A 12,696-nucleotide genomic window follows, 5' to 3' on the forward strand; every position below is an offset into this window, starting at 1 on the left:
GATAGCCGTGCTGTGATCAGCTAACTTTGTTAGGGAGATGCAGTCGGCAAAATAATACATGGAAGGCGGATAATAACCGTGACTGTTCTGACACTGTGAGGTACACATAAATGTGGGCATTTAAGGTGTCTTGTTCCCAATGTCATTTCCTGCTGACTTTGAAACAGCAGGCATTTTACAGAAGGCAAGGAAGTGAATGTTGCACCTCGGTACCGAATGTTGCGCTGCTGACTGTTGAGGCAACAGCAGCGTGGAAAGTTGAAAGTTTGATGAGGTGCAAGCATTGTTTCGCGCGGGTGCTTTGATTGCTGGCATTTCAAACAGCCAGAAAAAAGCATTGGTTCCCTGACCGGGAATCGACCCCAAGCTGCGGCGGTGAAAGCGCCGAATCCTAACCACTAGACCACCAGGGAAGCTGCGGAAAGCATCCTGCCAGCAAGCAGAACAATGCAGTCTTTCCTCCTTGCTGCTTTGAAATTCAGGTCACTATCGCGCCAGGCAAACTTTTCGTACAAGATGTCATTTTTTAGGCGAGATCACAAACGACATGTTCAGGAAACCACAGCATCAATTGCGGGTAGGCGTCCACCTGAAATCTATTTGCTTCTCTGCTTTTCTCAGTGATACACAGTCAGAGAAAAGTCGTCGGGATATTGAATAATCAGCACCAAAATATCAAGGACAACACAGAGGAAATAGTAATGCACTGCTTGAGACAAAGACTCAAACACATACACGAACACAGATGTGTGCTCACTTTGTGTGTGCATGTCTCAGATATCCATATGATTCATGGAAGCTTGCAGTAGAGTGTGAGGCCATTCGGCTAATCGTGCCAGTGCTCTCCCCTTGAAAGATCAGACGTGCTTTCTCCCGCTGTTATCTGCATTTCCCTGTCCTCTCTCGTTCCGCAGTGCCCCGCACAAAAGACAAACAGAAGGAGAACACTATGCTAATGAGGAATTGATGCAGGAGATTTTTATACAGTTCCTCACCGTTTAAAATTATTTTAGGTTCAATTTTTCGCTGTTGATCTTTTCCAAGGAGCACGTTAAGGTGCTGCCCAAAGGTTAAAATTGGGGATGTTAAAATTCCTCCCCGTCGGGGAATTTCACCCCGGTCTCCCGCGTGACAGGTGGGGATACTCACAACTATACTAACGAGGAAGTGAGCAGTGTAATGTCTGTCAGAGTAAGAATCGAGCCTGTTACACAGGAACAGGATGCCATTCAGCCCCTGAAAGCTGTTGCACAGGAACAGGAACAGAACATTCATACCCTTGATCCAGTTGCACAGATAAAGCTAATATATTATTTATGCTCAAGTGATGTGTTTGCTATGAAATGAATTGTTTAAAATGTTAACCTGCATTGGCCGGGAATCGAACCCGGGTCACCCGCGTGGGAGGCGGGAATTCTACCCCTGAACCACCAATGCACGCCGATTAACACATTTCATTTTCTGGTAGCTACAATTTATTTTTGGCTTTTGTTAACACAAGCGGGGACACTGCGTTAACATATAAAGCAAAATGCAGCAGATACTGCATCTGGAATTGTTGACTAAATGCTGGAAACACTTCGAAGGTCCTGGAAGATCTGTGGATAGAGAATCACAGGGTTAACCTCTCAGGTGCATGAGCTCACGGCAGAGCTAAGGTTTTGCACTTTTCTAGGTGCCGTGGGAGTTTCCTTCCAACGTTGTTTAGCTGCTCAAAAATTACATAATTAAGAAACTAACCTTCCCCAAAAGAATAAATAGGAGCAGGATTGGGCCATTCAGCCCCTCGAGCCCCGCCATTTAATAAGTTCGTGGCTGATGAGATCTTCGACACAACTTTTCCGCCCGTTCCCCATAACCCTTGACTCCCCGACATACAGAACTCGTTTGACGTCTTACAGTGTGGCCCGAGGGACAAGCGACTTCAGTTATGTTGATGGTGTGGACAAGCTGGAATTGCTTTCCTCTGGAGGCTAAGAGGAAATTTAATAAAGGCTTGCAAAATTTCAATGGCTTTTGAAAGAGGAAATAAAGACAACCGCTTTCCAATGGCAGGAGGGATGGTAACCAGAGGTAGAATTGTCTTATGCAGCGAATGTTAAGGCCTCATGAATATCAGGATAAATTATCACGGCCCAGGTACTCTGTCATTCGAGTCTTGCACACATAGCTAATGTGGCATTCTTCAGACTGGCAATGAGTTGACTGATAGCCGTGCTGTGATCAGCTAAGTTTGTTAGGGAGATGCAGTCGGCAAAATAATACATGGAAGGCGGATAATAACCGTGACTGTTCTGACACTGTGAGGTACACATAAATGTGGGCATTTAAGGTGTCTTGTTCCCAATGTCATTTCCTGCTGACTTTGAAACAGCAGGCATTTCACAGAAGGCAAGGAAGTGAATGTTGCGCTGCTGACTGTTGAGGCAACAGCAGCGTGGAAAGTTGAAAGGTTGATGAGGTGCAAGCATTGTTTCGCGCGGGTGCTTTGATTGCTGGCATTTCAAACAGCCAGAAAAAGCACTGGTTCCCTGACCTGGAATTCAAACCCGGGCCGCGGCGGTGAAAGCGCCGAATCCTAACCACTAGACCACCAGGGAAGCTGCGGAAAGCATCCTGCCAGCAAGCAGAACAATGCAGTCTTTCCTCCTTGCTGCTTTGAAAGTCAGGTCACTTTCGCGCCAGGCAAACTTTTCGTACCAGATGACATTTTTTCGGCGAGATCACAAACGACATGTTCAAGAAACCACAGCATCAATTGCGGGTAGGCGTCCACCTGAAATCTATTTGCTTCTGTGCTTTTCTCAGTGATACATAGTCAGAGAAAAGCCGTCGGGATATTGAATAATCAGCACCAAAATATCAAGGACAACACAGAGGAAATAGTAATGCACTGCTTGAGACAAAGGCTCAAACACATACACGAACACAGATGTGTGCTCACTTTGTGTGGGTATGTCTCAGATATCCATATGATTCATGGAAGCTTGCAGTACAGTATGAGGCCATTCGGCCAATCGTGCCAGTGCTGTCCCCTTGAAAGATCAGACGTGCTTTCTCAAGCTGTTATCTGCATTTCCCTGTCCTCTCTCGTTCCGCAGTGCCCCGCACAAAAGACAAACAGAGGCAGAACACTATGCTAACGAGGAATTGATGCAGGAGCTTTTTATACAGTTCCTCACCGTTTAAAATTATTTTAGGTTCAATTTTTCGCTGTTGATCTTTTCCAAGGAGCACGTTAAGGTGCTGCCCAAAGGTTTAAAATTGGGGATGTTAAAATTCCTCCCCGTCGGGGAATTTCACCCCGGTCTCCCGCGTGACAGGTGGGGATACTCACAACTATACTAACGAGGAAGTGAGCAATGTAATGTCTGTCAGAGTAAGAATTGCGCCTGTTACACAGAAACAGGATGCCATTCAGCCCCTGAAAACTGTTGCACAGGAACAGAACATTCATTCCCTTGATCCAGTTGCACAGATGCAGCTAATATATTATTTATGCTCAAGTGATGTGTTTGCTATGAAATGAATTGTTTAAAATGTTAACCTGCATTGGCCGGGAATCGAACCCGGGTCACCCGCGTGGGAAGCGAGAATTCTACCCCTGAATCACCAATACACGCCGAGTTAACAAATTCCATTTTCTGGTAGCGACAATTTATTTTTGGCTTTTGTTAATACAAGCGGGGACACTGCGTTAACATAAAAAGCTAAATGCAGCAGATACTGCATCTGGAATTGTTGACTAAATGCTGGAAACACTTCGAAGGTCCTGGAAGATCCGTGGATAGAGAATCACAGGGTTAACCTCTCAGGTGCATGAGCTCACGGTTGAGCTAAGATTTTGCACTTTTCTAGGTGCCGTGGGAGTTTCCTTCCAACGTTGTTTAGCTTCTCAAAAATTACATAATTAAGAAACTAACGTTCCCCAAAAGAATAAATAGGAGCAGGATTGGGCCATTCAGCTCCTCGAGCCCCGCCATTTAATAAGTTCGTGGCTGATGAGATCTTCGACACAACGCAACTTTTCCACCCGCTACCCATAACCCTTGACTCCCCGACATACAGAACTCGTTTGACGTCTTACAGTGTGGCCCGAGGGACAAGAGATTTCAGTTATGTTGATGGTGTGGACAAGCTGGAATTGCTTTCCTCTGGAGGCTAAGAGGAAATTTAATAAAGGCTTGCAAAATTACAATGGCTTTTGATAGAGGAAATAAAGACAACCGCTTTCCAATGGCAGGAGGGATGGTAACCAGAGGTAGAATTGTCTTATGCAGCGAATGTTAAGGCCTCATGAATATCAGGATAAGTTCTCACGGCCAAGGTACTCTGTCATTCGAGTCTTGAACACGTAGCTAATGTGGCTTTCTTCACACTGGCAATGAGTTGACTGACAGCCGTGCAGTCGGCAAAATAATACATGGAATGCGGATAATCACCGTGACTGTTCTGACACTGTGAGGTACACATAAATGTGGGCATTTAAGGTGTCTTGTTCCCAATGTCATTTCCTGCTGACTTTGAAACAGCAGGCATTTCACAGAAGGCAAGGAAGTGAATGTTGCACCTCGGTACCGAATGTTGCGCTGCTGACTGTTGAGGCAACAGCAGCGTGGAAAGTTGAAAGGTTGATGAGGTGCAAGCATTGTTTCGCGCGGGTGCTTTGATTGCTGGCATTTCAAACAGCCAGAAGAAGCACTGGCTCCCTGACCGAGAATCGAGCCCGGGCCGCAGCAGTGAAAGCGCCGAAACCGAACCACTAGGCCGCCAGGGAAGCTGTGAAAAGCATCCTGCCAGCAAGCAGAACAATGCAGTCTTTCCTCCTTGCTGCTTTGAAATTCAGGTCACTTTCGCGCCAGGCAAACCTTTCGTACCAGATGACATTTTTTCGGCGAGATCACAAACGACATGTTCAAGAAACCACAGCACCAATTGCGGGTAGGCGTCCACCTGAAATCTATTTGCTTCTGTGCTTTTCTCAGTGATACATAGTCAGAGAAAAGCCGTCGGGATATTGAATAATCAGCACCAAAATATCAAGGACAACACAGAGGAAATAGTAATGCACTGCTTGAGACAAAGGCTCAAACACATACACGAACACAGATGTGTGCTCACTTTGTGTGGGTATGTCTCAGATATCCATATGATTCATGGAAGCTTGCAGTACAGTATGATGCCATTCGGCCAATCGTGCCAGTGCTGTCCCCTTGAAAGATCAGACGTGCTTTCTCCCGCTGTTATCTGCATTTCCCTGTCCTCTCTCGTTCCGCAGTGCCCCGCACAAAAGACAAACAGAAGGAGAACACTATGCTAACGAGGAATTGATGCAGGAGCTTTTTATACAGTTCCTCACCGTTTAAAATTATTTTAGGTTCAATTTTTCGCTGTTGATCTTTTCCAAGGAGCACGTTAAGGTGCTGCCCAAAGGTTTAAAATTGGGGATGTTAAAATTTCTCCCCGTCGGGGAATTTCACCCCGGTCTCCCGCGTGACAGGTGGGGATACTCACAACTATACTAACGAGGAAGTGAGCAATGTAATGTCTGTCAGAGTAAGAATCGAGCCTGTTACACAGGAACAGGATGCCATTCAGCCCCTCAAAGCTGTTGCACAGGAACAGGAGCAGAACATTCATTCCCTTGATCCAGTTGCACAGATACAGCTAATATATTATTTATGCTCAAGTGATGTGTTTGCTATGAAATGAATTGTTTAAAATGTTAACCTGCATTGGCCGGGAATCGAACCCGGGTCCCCCGCGTGGCAGGCGAGAATTCTACCCCTGAACCACCAATGCACGCCGTGGGAACAAATTCCTTTTTCTGGTAGCTACAATTTATTTTTGGCTTTTGTTAATACAAGCGGGGACACTGCGTTAACATATAACGCAAAATGCATCAGATGCTGCATCTGGAATTGCTGACTAAATGCTGGAAACACTTCGAAGGTCCTGGAAGATCCGTGGATAGAGAATCACAGGGTTAACCTCTCAGGTGCATGAGCTCACGGTTGAGCTAAGATTTTGCACTTTTCTAGGTGCCGTGGGAGTTTCCTTCCAACGTTGTTTAGCTTCTCAAAAATTACATAATTAAGAAACTAACGTTCCCCAAAAGAATAAATAGGAGCAGGATTGGGCCATTCAGCTCCTCGAGCCCCGCCATTTAATAAGTTCGTGGCTGATGAGATCTTCGACACAACGCAACTTTTCCGCCCGCTATCCATAACCCTTGACTCCGCCACATACAGAACTCGTTTGACGTCTTACAATGTGGCCCGAGGGACAAGCGATTTCAGTTATGTTGAACCAGGAACACTCCTCGCCACGATGGACGTCTCGGCACTCTACACCAGTATCCCCCACGATGACGGCATCGCTGCGACAGCCTCAGTACTCAACACCAACAACAGCCAATCTCCAGACGCCATCCTACAACTCATCCGCTTCATCCTTGACCACAATGTCTTCACCTTCGACAACCAGTTCTTTACCCAAACACACGGAACAGCCATGGGGACCAAATTCGCACCCCAATACGCAAACATCTTCATGCACAAGTTCGAGCAAGACTTCTTCGCTGCACAGGATCTCCAACCAACGCTATACACCAGATACATCGACGACATTTTCTTCCTATGGACCCACGGCGAAGAATCACTGAAAAGACTACACGATAACATCAACAAGTTCCATCCCACCATCAAACTCACTATGGACTACTGCTCAGAATTAGTCTCATTCCTGGACACACGAATCTCCATCAAAGACGGACACCTCAGCACTTCACTCTACCGCAAGCCCACGGACAACCTCACGATGCTTCACTTCTCCAGCTTCCACCCTAACCACGTTAAAGAAGCCATCCCCTATGGACAAGCCCTGCGAATACACAGGATCTGCTCAGACGAGGAGGAACGCGATGGACACCTACAGACACTGAAAGACGCCCTTGTAAGAACGGGATATGACGCTCTACTCGTCGATCGACAGTTCCGACGGGCCACAGCGAAAAATCGCATAGACCTCCTCAGAGGACAAACACGGGACACAACCAACAGAGTACCCTTCGTCGTCCAGTACTTCCCCGGAGCGGAGAAACTACGCCATGTTCTTCACAGCCTTCAACATGTCATCGATGACGACGAACACCTCGCTAAGGCCATCCCCACGCCTCCACTACTCGCTTTCAAACAGCCGCCTAACCTCAAACAGACCATCGTTCGCAGCAAATTACCCAGCTTTCAGGAGAACAGCGACCACGACACCACACAACCCTGCCACAGCAACCTCTGCAAGACATGCCAGATCATCAACACAGATACCATCATCACACGTGAGGACACCACCCACCAGGTACATGGTACATACTCATGTGACTCGGCCAACGTTGTCTACCTCATACGTTGCAGGAAAGGATGCCCCGGAGCATGGTACATCGGCGAGACCATGCAGACACTGCGACAACGGATGAACGGACACCGCGCAACAATCACCAGGCAGGAGTGTTCCCTCCCAGTCGGGGAACACTTCAGCAGTCAAGGACATTCAGCCTCCGATCTTCGGGTAAGCATTCTCCAAGGTGGCCTTCGAGACACACGACAATGCAAAATCGTCGAGCAGAAACTGATAGCCAAATTCCGCACTCATGAGGACGGCTTCAACCGAGATCTTGGGTTCATGTCACGCTACATGTAACCCCACCTGATGCAGGGTCATCCAGACTCGAGTCGACATTGGCTTGTTCTCTCTGCACAGATGCGGCCGGACCTGCTGTGATTTCCAGCCACAAAAAAAAATGTTTTTTGTCTGTTTTTTTGTTTTTCATACAGACCCCAGCATCTGCAATATTTGACCCCTTGTGACCCCACCTTATTGTTCTTTGATGTAATGTTTCCCTGACTGACCTGTTTGGACACCATTCACACCTTTGACTGCTGTGATTATCTCTCTGCCGAGGTGCGATAAATGGCAGTTGGAAAGGTTACCTGTAAACATCTGACATAATTCTCTGACAAAATAAGCTGTGTCTTTATGCATTTCTCCACTCCACCTGAAGAAGGAGCAGCGCTCCGAAAGCTTGTGATTTCAAATAAAGCTGTTGGACTATAACCTGGTGTTGTGTGACTTCTTACATTTGTCCACCCCAGTCCAACTCCGGCATCTCCACACCGTTGTAGACCTGATCACAGATGGAGACGAGACAGGCTACAGGGAGGAGGTAAGAGCCCTAGGGGAATGGTGCATGTACAGCAAACTCTCCCTCAACATCAGCAAAACAAAGGAGATTATCGTGGATTATAACAAGCGGCAGGGGGAGGGACACACCCCAATCTACATCGAAGGGGCTGAGGTGGAGAGGGTCGGCAGCTTCAAATTCCTGGGTGTATTCATTATGGAGGACTTAAGGTGGTCCCATCACATCGACGTTGTAACCAAGAAGGCATGCCAACGCCTGTTCTTCCTCAGGAGATGGAAGAAATTTGGAATGGCCCCCCAGATTCTCACCAACTTCTACCGGTGCACCATCGAGAGTATCCTGTCCGGTTTGCATCACTGCCTGGTATGGCAACTGCACCGCCACACACCGCGAGGCTCTACAGATGGTAGTGAAAGCTGCACAACACACTATAGGAATTAAACTACCTGCTGTGCAGGATATCTCCCCGAGAGGTGCCGGGGGAAGGCCCTGAGAATCATTAAAAACGTGAGTCACCCCAGCCACAACCTCTTCATCCTGCTCCCGTCTGGTAAGAGATACTGAAGCATATGGTCTCGTACCAACAGGTTTCGAAACAGCTTCTACCCACAGGCCATAAGATACATGAACGATTAATTTATTATTATTTATTACTGTTGTTTTATTTATTATTACTGTCTTTCTATTAGTATTTCTATTAGTATTTTTATCATTGTATGCCATATTTATTCCAATGTTGAGAGAACTCGTAAAAATCAACATTTCCTTGTGCAGTACACAAGTCTGCTGCATATATGACAAATAAAATTGAATTGAATTGAATTGAGCACACGGAAACTGACACAATGAAAACACACCTGACCGAATACACACACACTGACCCGCTGACCTCAAACTGACCAAACACACAGGAACTGACCCAGTGACCACAACCTCATGGAACACACGGAAACTGGCCCACCGAACACAACCTGACCGAGCACACAGAAACTGACCCAGTGACCAAAACCTGACCGAGCACACAGATACTGAACCACTGACCAAATCCTGACCAAACACACAGAAACTGACCCACTGACAACAGTATGACGAAACAAACAGAAACTGACCCACTGACCAGATCCTTTCCGAACAGACAAAAACTGACCCACTGATCACAACCTGACCGAACACAAAAAAAATGACTCAATGACCTCAACCTGACTGAACACACATAAACTGACCCACTGATCATAACCTTACCAAACACAAAGAAACTGACCCACTGACCACAACCTGACCGAACACAATAAAAATGACCCATTGACCAAAACCTGGCCAAAAACACATAAAGTGGCCAGCTGAACAAATACGAAACGAACACACAGAAACTTACCCATTGACCACAAGCTGGCCATAAACACAAAAGTGGTCAACTGAACAAACAGGGACCGAACACACTGAAACTGACCCAATCACAACTTGACCAAACACACAGCAACTGACCCACTGACCGGTCACTGACGGAACCCACAGAAACTGATCCACTGACCACAACCTGACTGAACAGACAGAAATTAACCCACTGTCCACATCCTTACTGAGCACACAGAAACTAACCCGCGGGCCAAATCCTGACATAACACATAGAAACTGACTGATAGAACATAACCTGCCCAATCACACGGAAACTGACCCATTGACCACAACCTGACCGAAAAAACACTGAAACTGACAAACAGATCACAGTCTGACTGAGCACACCGAAACTGACCCATTGATTACAAAATGGCCAAACACACAGAAAGTGACCAACAGAACAAATCCACACCGAAAACACAGAAACTGTCCCACTGACCACAAACTGAAGGAAACGACAGAAACTGATCTACTGACAACAACCTGACCGAGCACAGAAAGACTGACACAATGACCACAACATGACCGAACACAAAGAAACTGACCCACTGAACACATCCTGAATGAACTCACAGAATCTGACCCACTGACCAAAACCTGACCGAGCACACAGAAACTGACCCACTGACCACAAACTGACCAAACACACAGAAACTGACACACTGACCACAACCTGACAGAACACAAATAAACTGGCTCACACACAACAACCTGACGGACAACACAGAAACTGACACAGTGATAAGTCCCGACTGAACACACAGAAACTGACCCACTGACCGCAAGCTGACAAAATGCACAGACACTGACACAATGAACAGAACCTGAACAAACACACAGAAAGTGACCCACTGACGACAACAGGACCTAGCACACAGAAAGTGACCCACTGACCACAACCTGAACAAACACACAGAAACTGACACAATGACCACAACCCGACCGTACACACATAAACTGGCTCACCCATAACCACCTGACCGACCACACAGGTACTGACACAGTGACCAAGACCTGACTGAACACACAGAAACTGACCCAAACACCACCACATTTCTGAACAAAAAGAACCTGATCTCCGTACTGCAACATGAACAAATACGCATAAACTGAACCACTGAACAAAAATTAACCGAACACACAGAAACTGAGACAAGGAACAGAAACTGACCACACTCAGTAACTGACCCACTCACCACAACCTGACAGCACACATATAAACTGAGAAACTGACCACCACCTGTCCGAGCACACAGAAACTCACACACTGACCACCACCTGTCCGAGCACACAGAAACTGACACATTGACAACAGTCTGACCGATCACACAGAAATTGACACACTGACCACAAACTGACCAAACACACAGAAACTGACCCACTGAACACATCCTTACCGAATCAACAGAAACTGACCCACTGACCACAACCTGACTAACAAACAGAAACTGACACAATGACCACAACCTGAACGAACACACAGGAACCAAAAGATTGACCAAATCCTGTCCGAACACAAAGAAACTGCCCCACTGAACACAACCTGACCAATCGCACCCAAACTGACCTACTGGCTACACCTGACCGAAGAAAGAGAAACTGGCCCACTGACCACATCCAGACCGAACACACAGAAATTGACACACTGACCACATCCTGACCGAATTCAACCAAACTGATGCACTGACGTAAACTGACCGAACAGACAGAAACAGACCCACTGACCACCACCTGACTGAACACACAGATACTGAACCTCTGACCACATAATGTTCGAACAAACATAAACTGACCCACAGACCACAAACTGACGGTGCACAAAGAAACTGACACACTGACCGCATCCTGACTGAACACACTGAAACATACCCACTGACCACAACTTGACTGAACACACAGAAACTGTCTCACTGACCACAACCTGACAGAACACACATTAACTGACCCACTGACGACAACCTGATGGTGCACACATAAACTGTCCCACTGACCACAACCTGACAGAACACACAGAAACTTACCCACTGGCCACAACTGACAGAACACACAGAAACTGACCCACTGACCTATTTCGTGTGTCTAATTCTGTTAGATTCAAGATATGGTTCTGGGATAGTGGATTGGCGGTTAGGATCAGATCAGCCATGATCTTATTGAATGGCGGAGCAGGCTCGAGGGGCCGATTGGCCTACTCCTGCTCCTATTTCTTATGTTCTTATGTAACATGACTGAAGACAAAATAACTGACCCACTGACCACAAGCTGACGGTGCACACAGAAACTGACCAACTGATCACAACGAGGACGAACACACAGAACCTAACCCACAGAACACAACCTAATTAGCACACAGAAACTGTCTCACTGACCACAACCTGGCCTTGCACACAGAAATTGAACTAATGACCACAAACTGATGGTGCACATTGAAACCGACCCATTGACCTCAACCTGACCAAACACACAGAAACTGACCCATTGACCACAAGCTGACTGAACACAAAGAAAGTGACCAAATGATCACAATCTGACAGAACACACAGAAACTGACCCATTGACCATAACCTGACGGAACAAACACTGAAACTCACACACTGACCACAAACAGACCTAAGACACCGAGACTGACCCATTGACCACAACCTGGACAAACACACAGAAAGTGACCAACTGAACAAATCCTGACTGAACACACAGAAACTGACCCACTGACAACAACTTGACCAAAAACACAGAAACTGTACCACTGATCATTCACTGATGGAACTGACAGAAAATGGTCCACTGACCACAACCTGACCGAACACACAGCAATAAACCCACTGACCACAACCTGACCGAACACACGTTGACTGACAAAAAGAGCTCAACCTGACCAAACTCACAGAAACTGCCCCACTGGACATATCATGACCGAACTCACAGAATCTGACAAACTGACCACAACCTTATTGAGCACACCGAACTGACACACTGACCACAACCTGACCAAACACAAAGAAACCGAACCACTGACAACAACCAGACGGAACACACATAAACTGGTTCCCTGAGAGCAAAGTGACCGAACACAGAGAAACTAACCCACTGAACACATC

The 12,696-nt window shown here is 46.7% G+C and overlaps 2 non-coding genes across 2 annotated transcripts; both read right to left on the reverse strand.

The window, feature by feature from the left end:
* Positions 1 to 1,366: 1,366 nt before the first annotated feature.
* trnag-ccc (transfer RNA glycine (anticodon CCC)) lies at positions 1,367 to 1,437 on the reverse strand. Its single transcript has one exon. It is a non-coding gene; the product is annotated as a tRNA-Gly (tRNA).
* Positions 1,438 to 3,548: 2,111 nt separating this feature from the next.
* On the reverse strand, positions 3,549 to 3,619 carry trnag-ccc (transfer RNA glycine (anticodon CCC)). The gene has a single exon. It is a non-coding gene; the product is annotated as a tRNA-Gly (tRNA).
* Positions 3,620 to 12,696: the final 9,077 nt, after the last annotated feature.

The sequence above is a fragment of the Somniosus microcephalus genome, unplaced genomic scaffold (genome assembly GCF_052327205.1).
Source record: "Somniosus microcephalus isolate GS21.2 unplaced genomic scaffold, FLI_Smic_1.0 unresolved_chr8, whole genome shotgun sequence".
Classification (NCBI taxonomy): Eukaryota; Metazoa; Chordata; class Chondrichthyes; order Squaliformes; family Somniosidae; genus Somniosus; species Somniosus microcephalus.